Below are 9213 nucleotides of genomic sequence, written 5' to 3' on the forward strand. Positions count from 1 at the left end.
TGTTAAAGGCCATGATATTAGCATATTTTCATCGAGTTCATTACGAGCAACTTACAAAGCAGTCCATGAAAACAGCGCCTTCGTGAGGATTTCTTTGGCAGTCGGACGGGATTTTTTTTTCAAATCGGGGCAGGAACGGGCGGGCGTCTACTTTCTTACTTTTAGCCAGTAGGCGGGTGGGAAAGTTTGCAATGGTTAGTTTCCCAAAGTGCACTCCCATGTAGAAGACATTCAATATTTTAGATTCAAATACTTCTTGTACAATGTCTATCAGTATTCCTATAAGTCTGTAGATGCTACTCTCCAGTGAGTATAAATATTTTTTGCCCGTTTCGCAATATCTTTTGTGTAGATGGCCACTCTGAGTTTTTCACAATGCCGCGATACAAGGCAACATTCTGCATTTGGCCCTAAAGTGTCCCGGCCCTCAACACAAATCCATCAAATTGCCATAGGTACCACAAACTTGGCCACCATCTTTAGCACTTCCAGATTTCAAATAGGGTCACGTAATCAAGTGACTGAGTAGGTGATCCATGAACGGCAAAGGTCACATTTCAAGATACAACATTGCAGATGATCAATGAAAGTATTTGTACACACTACCAAAACTTTGATATCTTCAAAGATACAAGAATTTCTGTATATCGTTTGAAATAATGTTGCCTGTAATCAAATTCTTTCTAATTTTGCAAACTTATTATTCTCATTGCACTTTTATTTAGTTTTTATCGAGAAAACTTTACACTTTCTCTGTAACTGTACTTATGTATCAAACTTTTTATACCCTTTTAAAGGGACATCAGCTGTATTTGTTGACTAATTTTTCACTACTCTGTTTCAATGTATCAATCACAGAATTTTACTATAATCCGATCATCATGACCAATGCTCGGAGTCCTGCTTGCCAACACAGCCTGTATATGTGAAATGACCATTTTTATTGTGAAATGACCATTTTTATTGTTGATAAATGTATTCTAGTCCGGACCTGAATACACAATTAAAACAATAACAATGCAGATTTTACTCATATAGGGTATATTTATGAGCTAAATATTAGTAATTTCTGCATGGTTCAGAGATTCACACCAGAAACTGCAGATGATACACAGAAACAAACAAAATAAAACAAATGACAAAAGTTACAGCTAATGGATCTTTAATTGAAAGTAGTCTATTTGCAAATGTACTCCACATTTCCCCATCTTTTAGTTTTTCGAATAGATTAAAGGTTTTGTGAAAAATGGCAAATTCTAATAGCAAAATCTAGCAAAATAATGTAAACATTTCTCTCGTTTCCAATTTATGCACATGTGCTCAGTAATTTTTTTGCAATGTACTTCATTTTATCAGGTTGGATTGTATTTTTCTTAGTACCATTAGCATTGCCTAACTTTGTACATTTGCCTTTTTATGTGTTTTATTCTTTCATTTGACATTAATTTAAAGTCATTCTTGAAGAAAAAAATGACTAATCACAGACTCTGTCTCTCAATGGTCTTTTGAACAATTGATAACACACACACAAATATATATATATATATATATATATATATATATATATTATATATATATATATATATATATATATATATGAACAAATCCCTCCTGGTAGTACCATGGTAACTTTCGATGTTGCATCGCTGAGAAAGCTATTCCCATTGAGAAAGGTATTAAGGCCTGTCAAAAAGCACTTCATCAGAGAGAAAACAAGATTCTACCAACTTCCACTATTATAATACGCTTTCTAAAACTCGTTTATTTTTCAACAATTTTGCATTTAATAACAACATTATTTGCAAATTCACGGCACAGCCATGGGCCGGGAAATGGCCCCCAATTATGCAATCATTTTCATGGGGATTTGGAGAGTAAATTACTTAAAAGGTGGCATCCAGTACACCCTGGTTTTGGCACAGATTCATCAATGACATTTACGGCGAACCTGAATGTAATCATGGAATTTTTGAATTACATCAACTCGTTTCACACAACAATAAAGTTCTCCATGGAGCACTCACAAACTTCATTCTTCGATGTCAAAACTCACGCCGATGAAAATGGCATAATCATGACAGACTTGTACGAAAAACCCACTGATAGCCATCAATATTTACATTTTCAGTCATCACACCCCAGACGTCTGAAACTAGGTGTCCCGTACGGTTTGGCAATACGCATTTGCCGCATTTGTTCGGAGCCAGAATGGCGCAATACCTTGATGCACTGCAACAATCGCTGGTTGATTGGGGCAACCCTCACAACCTCGTCAGAGAACAAATACACTGAGCAAATTCCAACCCTAAGTCAGTTCTTCTTCAGATACAAAAACATACAGGCAGACAGTCGCATCGCACTAGTTACTACTTATAATCCCCGCCATCCTAACCTGAAATTCATCATGTCCTCCAACCTTTGAACACTGCATAAGTCATCAAGATGTAAAGAAGCCATCCCCAATATGACAATTATATCATACCGCCGCAATGTTAATCTCAAGGACCACCTTGTCCGTTCAAATATCATGAGAGAAAATGCCGTGCGAGAGGTTTGACCGGTTGACCTCGCTGTTAATTTTATGCAGGAAATTACAATAACAATGCTTGGTCGAATGACGCAGTGCCTTGAGGGTGGGATCGCCAGTGGTATAGGGGGAGGAGTACCTTCCCGATGGTGATAAGTGGTGCGGATTACCGTCGCCTAGGTGACTGGCGTTGCAAATACCTGGACTGAACCCACGCGTGGACTGAACCATTAGTTTTTTTTGGGTGTCGATGGTACTTTGACAATAAAAGTAAAGATGCACAGATATCGAGTTATTGTCTTGTTTATGAGCGGCCAGTATTTCCAACAGCATGAATTACGTGCATTTGCCCTAGAAGAAATAAATAATTTCGAATAAAACATCGCGAATATAACCACATTCCTTAAGCTCGACGTACCCCAAAGAACCATGAAATCGCCCGACTTTCGATTGAAGAGATGAGTTTTGCCAAACCGCGTATACAGAAAAAGTGGTAGATGACTTTATTTTTAGAATCATAAACAGTATAGCGAGATGTAAAAAATGTGAAAGAGGCTCCCCATCTAACTATCCTAAATGTTTTTGTGTCGAGTTTGTGTTTGATTCGTTTCGAAAATGTGTTCCTACATTCTTATCCGATTGTGTGTGTTAATAAAAATGTTTGTTTCGCTTTGGATATTTGTAGAGAAGTTTGGATTAGTGTGTACGGTAATGTTTTGTTTGTGTGGGGAAAGCTTATGGCGAGACGCAGCCGGACCTATGTTGTTACAAAAGTTGATAGAGTCGCCCTTTGACGCTTGCGTTTCGAAACCCGGTTGTGGTTTCTCATCAGTCGCGGTGTAGATTCTTTCCTTAGTTTGTGTTTGTGAAAATTTATTTTAATGCATTTTAGTGGTCTTGCTTTTCGATTAGCGAGGCAAGTATATTAATTTTTGGTCACGTGTGAGTCCGTTTGGTGGTTCGGTTTGTTTGTTCTATGTTTCTTTACTTCGGTAAATTTTGTTTTGACTGGTGTGTCTTTTAGATTTTTGCGGAGGTTTGTGAATTTTTAGGCAATAAGTACCACTGGGGGTACGGATTTTATGTTTATTCGATCAAGATACTCGCAAGTATCCTGGTTGATGCGCTTGTTCTCGTACATTTTGATTCATAGTTCGTTTACTTTGTTTACTGTTTGTTCTGGCTTGTTGTGTATAATACTGAGTGTTGCGTAATTGCCTTTCGCATTCGAGTACGTAATCGTTTGTGTTGACAATGACGAAAACCCGACCCTTGTCGAGGGTTTTTTTTCCCGAAATTTGTCTATTGTTTGCAAGCTGGTTTATCGCGATTCTTTAGCACGCGACATGTTTTGTTTCCTTGTTTGAAAGGGTATCTCTAGAAGTGCGAGTTTAGCAGCTTCAGATAGCTTTCAAGTTTTTGGTGTTTGTTGTTTGTGGAGCCCAATTTGACTTTTCTTTGAATTTGTGTTGTTGCGATTGTTTGTGTCTCACGATGAAGCGTAGTCACATTTTACGACTTTATTTGTTGAAATCCTGAGGTGGTTTTATTCTGTTTGGTTTTGTTGGCGACCGAATTAATTTTAAGGTCTTTGCCTAGTACTATTTTCGGAGTTTCATAGTTTGAGCGATGATAGGTTGTTGTTGAATTTCATGTTGTTGTCGGCTTTTCTTTGGAAATAGCTGATTTATTTCCACGGCCATTTTTTCTGTCACGTTATTTTATGTGTACGATTTTTGTTATTTCTTTTAAGTGTTTGTGTGTTCTATGTCATTTTATGGGTTTTTTTGGGTAGTTCTCTTTTGGAGTGTTTGGTGGCCTGAAAAGCGCCGCTTGGTATGGGTTTTTGTTGAGCGCTTGGCGCGTTTGTTTTGGCGATGAGCCTATAGCTTTTTATGCTTCTTTTCGCCGATTCGATGTGCTTGGTAAGTAGGTGTTTGCCGCCTTCTTGTCACTGTGTGTGCGTACATGGACAGTCTGCATAGCCCTTGAATGTGGTCTCGATTTTGATCAAACCATGGAGGTACCTCCATGATCAAACTTACAATTTAGGAGTATATATCAAAACTGATAAATGATTTATGTTTTCACATGGGTTCACAAAAAGTTTCGCCCCGGTGTTCATTTTTGGCCCAGGAATTCCATCTACCCACCCTTTACAGAGTAGTAAGCTTATGGGGCAAGTAAATATGGATGCGCCGGTGCGATTCAACGATCAACCTCTATATCGCATCGAAAGTCAACAATTTTACGGCACGGACTATGATTTTATAAGTTTATACACAGTCCCTCGTGGATAGAGAGACTGTGGTTTATATAAAAATTATAAGGCGCGGGGTATTATATATTGACTGATTACTGTAGCTATAGATAGGCTACATTCAGGACGGGCAGCGACGGGCAGTAATTAGTAGGCAAAACCACGGTCCCTCCACAGAGGGACCGTGGCAAAACAGGTGGTTTTCACCGTGGGCAGAACTCGGTGCAATGATACTGAACATTAATAGTTAGCCTGTCACCTTGAAGGTAATGCTGTAGGTGAAACAAGTAAGCTTACTTCAAACGCACGATGGTACAAACATTCCTACCTCCATGGTACAAACAACACCACAAGTGAAACGTACACATAGAAATACACGCGTTCCTACGTTGTGCCCACCCGGGCCACGCGATTAAAATATGACTGATACTGCTGGATAGTGTTAATTGGTCGGTAAACAGTAAACTAATAGTTTAATGACTACCTGGGTGATTGGCAGGTCGTGTCCAACGACGCATATGCAAAGCAGGCCAAAAGACAAAAGCCCCCAAAGCTATTGACAGCTGGCCAGGGGTCACCATGAATACGTAATGAAGCTTCACTACGCAGAAACTGCGTAGTCAAGCCCTTCTTAACCGGTCAAACTCTCTCGGCATTTTCCGGCATGATTTACAACACTGGTGAACTCAGCCCCTGTTTCACCAAAGTCAGTCTCCAAGGGGTTGCAACATTTGCTAACAAACGTCGAGTATATTGCAGTTCCAAAGCACGGTCAATAAAAAAACATACGCAACCAGAAATGCCATCAGCTGCAACAGCAAAAACGTCGTTTACCTTCTTACATGCCAACGCTGCCATAAACAGTATGTCGGGGAAACCAAACCACCTCTTAGACTTCGTTTCAATAACCACATTCCCTCAGTGCGTCACAAAAAAGATACCCCAGTTGCACATTTTAATTCTTATCAACACAATATCAGTGATATTTCAGTAATTGGCATCATACAAGTCAATAAACAGGATGACAAACTGCGCAAACATTTCGAATCACAATGGATTAAAAAACCTCGACACACTGTCCCCAGCTGGCCTAAATTAGCAAATATTCGCGCAAGATTTACATAGCTTTCAATAGCGCCCCCACACATCAACTTTTGGGTGTTTAAAGGGACCCGTTGGGACTTGCGCGCCAGTTTCTAGCCCTCGTCGGTCCAGACAGTTTGACATTATCCACAACTTCCAGGTTAGTCTCTCTCCTGTCGTTTTTTGTACATTTACAGACTTTAAGATACTTGTGATTCTACATTTTACATTTTCCTATACAATTCACACATTTTAATTTTTCTGTTCGTACATTTCATTGCAGAAAAAACCTGAAGAAGCTTCAATTTTAGCGCAAAACGTTGTATTTGAGTTATAATAAATTCGATTGGAACCTAACAACCAGATATGGCAGTGTGTTTCAACCAAATTTCTTCTATCTACACCCCACTCCATGCTCCACTTGGGATCACCTGATTTCCTACAGTTTTATATATATATATATATATATATATATATATATATATATATATATATATATATATATATATATATATATATATATATATATATATAGATGTCCTCGTGGGAAATTACAGTGCTCGATGCTAAACCAGAGCGTTATAAATAATAGCATAACATTACTCTGAGTACAAAGTAATGATATTCATGCATCCTGAAATCATCAGATAGAAAAAGTGAAAGTATTCTTAGCTCAACACTCTTATATATGTTTGATCGGGACTTACCATTCTATTTGTAGGTGGTGTTAAAATTTGATAAATAATATTTGTTTTGGTGGCGACACTTTGAAACCAACTTCGACCGTTTGTTTAACAGGGTAGATTTGTCAGCGTTGTTATGTGTAGTTTTTCTAATATATAAAGATTACATCGCTTGCTTATGTTAGAGTAACTAAGTTACTAAGTTAAGCACCAAGTTACTCTAACATAAGCAAGATAGATATAAGAGTGTTGAGCTAAGACTACTTTCACTTCTTCTGTCTGATGATTGCAGGATGTATTAAAATTTTGCAACAGACATATTATTAACAGGGGTCATGACTTGTAGAGATTACGTTGTGATTAACATAACGTATTTATCGTGGTTTCATTATTGATTTTCGAAATGTGAGGTAAAGTAAACACCGAATTAGTTTTGTTATGTCTATTTATAATCTCGTCACTTTCTACTTTTTATTCGATATCACTCGTGAATTGAGTGTTATTCTAGCGCTCGGAAACTTGGATGTGTGAGCTAGAACCCGGCTTAGGTTACACCCTGTGTGTGATTGTTACATTGGGAGAGAGTTGCATTGGGTCAAATAACGATAGTGTCCTTGCTGTGGTTTTTATGACATCTACATTGTTTGAAACAACAACAACAACCAAAACAAAAGTTATGTTCGTTGAATTTTATTGGTCGACAACAACGCGATTTATATAAACATAACAACAACAACAACAACAACAAACAACAAACCAGTTGTCTAGGTTCCCTATGGTACTAAATGTATGCCTTGTGTGTTGTTAACGGCTACTCCCAAACTTACGTAGCTGTTATCAGTATAAAGCCAAGCTTGCAGCGCTTTACGGGTTCCATCATGATCATCCTCTCAGTGCGAACTGCCTATCTACAAATATCGCAATCAGTACGCAAGATCATAACAGAATAAAAGCATAGATAGAGACACATTACACAAAGTTATATCCATTAGTATATTGAGCTTGAAAATTATATTAAATTTGTAGCGGAGATATCACTTCTTACATACACGTCATATTCTGTGTGTCAGTGATATGGAAACTCTTCATCATGCACTAGCAAGCTTTTAATCTCATGTACTGTCAAATCTGTAGTCATTGTGCAGCTGTGAATACTGCAATTCAGACGAAACATCCGCTTTTCCGACTTCTTTCATGGTGGTCTCTGAGAATGGCAAATAATATCTCCAAACTGGCAAATTGTCATTTTATTTGCCCTGTTATAGTTATCGTCGGCCAACCAAGTGACTCTTGACTCCATGGATATCTATAGTCTTTTCCTGATTACGAGGTAGATTCAGCCATGTGACACATGTGCAGTTGTTAAACTTTGAACTCTTTATCTATCTACACGGTTTTCACGTTTCTGTCAAAGTCAATGTTCAAAGACTCACAAATTTTGGCATTTTACCAACAACTTTACAAACAGTACCTTCTTTCTTAGATGTGATACATCATCATGCGAAAAATACATATCTTCCTTTGCCGAAAGTATACCAGCCTCGCAGTGTTAGTGTTAGGAGATCAGTGTTGATCCTGTAGGATTTTAGCCTCAAGAGATGAACCATAACTAAAGTTAAACGTTTACTAAAAAAGCTGCTGTTAAATTGTCGGAAACTTCTTTACATATCTCCGGTAAAATGCGCCTATAGGGACAGAAATTCGTACGCTCAATTTTTCTAATACTTGTCTGGTCTACCACTTGTGGAAGCTCATTTATGGCTCTTGGAGTAAAAGAAAAGTTTCCACTGTCTCAGTTTCTTGAAAATCGAAAATTTTGACATTTGGAAATTTTTATTTTTCTCCATACAGTTAGCACAGGGCCTAGGGATGGTGACCATTTCGAATTTGAAATTTTGGTGAACTATTTGTACGTTTGTTCCTCTGGTACCAAAATTTACACGGTTCCCACGATTTGTATTCTTAATTTTAAAGAGAGTGGTTGAAACTTTCACTTCCGGTGTCATATATACAAAGCTATGGCCTGGTTTCAGTAAATACATTGGTTCACTAATGTTTTGTTTTACTGTGGCAGGTATTATTTGTACAAAGGTTAAATAGCGATTGCGAGGTCATTCACATGTTTCTTATCATTAAACGATATCGCGACGAGTTGCCATGTTGTTGTACTTTTTATCATATCAGCCAGTCACAATGTACGGCCTTAGTTATCCACCAATGGTAAAAACGCGTTTTAAAGTTCACATAAAGTACAAGGGGCACATTGAGAAAAAGGCTCGGTCAGGACTCCCTAGAACTTCGGATATTAATGCTATTGCTGATGCGGCAACCTGTAACCACACATCGATATTACAATATTTGCGACCATGCACATTTTTTGTCCTGGTAACTCTATCGAATCCGTTACAAAAGCTTCAAGTTCTTCTGAATCATTAATATATTAAAAGTCTTCCAGTAAATCATGGAATACCCTCACTGTAACATTACGTGTCGCAGGTCACGGCCGCTTGTGGTTGGGTATGCGACCAAAGGACCATTTACCCTAGCATGTACCGTTAACACAAGCGACTGTATTACAGGTTCCCCAGAGGAGTGAACAGATAGAATAGCCTGATTCTGTTAAACTTTAACATTGTAGGCATGTGAATCGGCCACGTAGC

The sequence above is a fragment of the Ptychodera flava genome, chromosome 7 (genome assembly GCF_041260155.1).
Source record: "Ptychodera flava strain L36383 chromosome 7, AS_Pfla_20210202, whole genome shotgun sequence".
NCBI classification, from domain to species: Eukaryota; Metazoa; Hemichordata; class Enteropneusta; family Ptychoderidae; genus Ptychodera; species Ptychodera flava.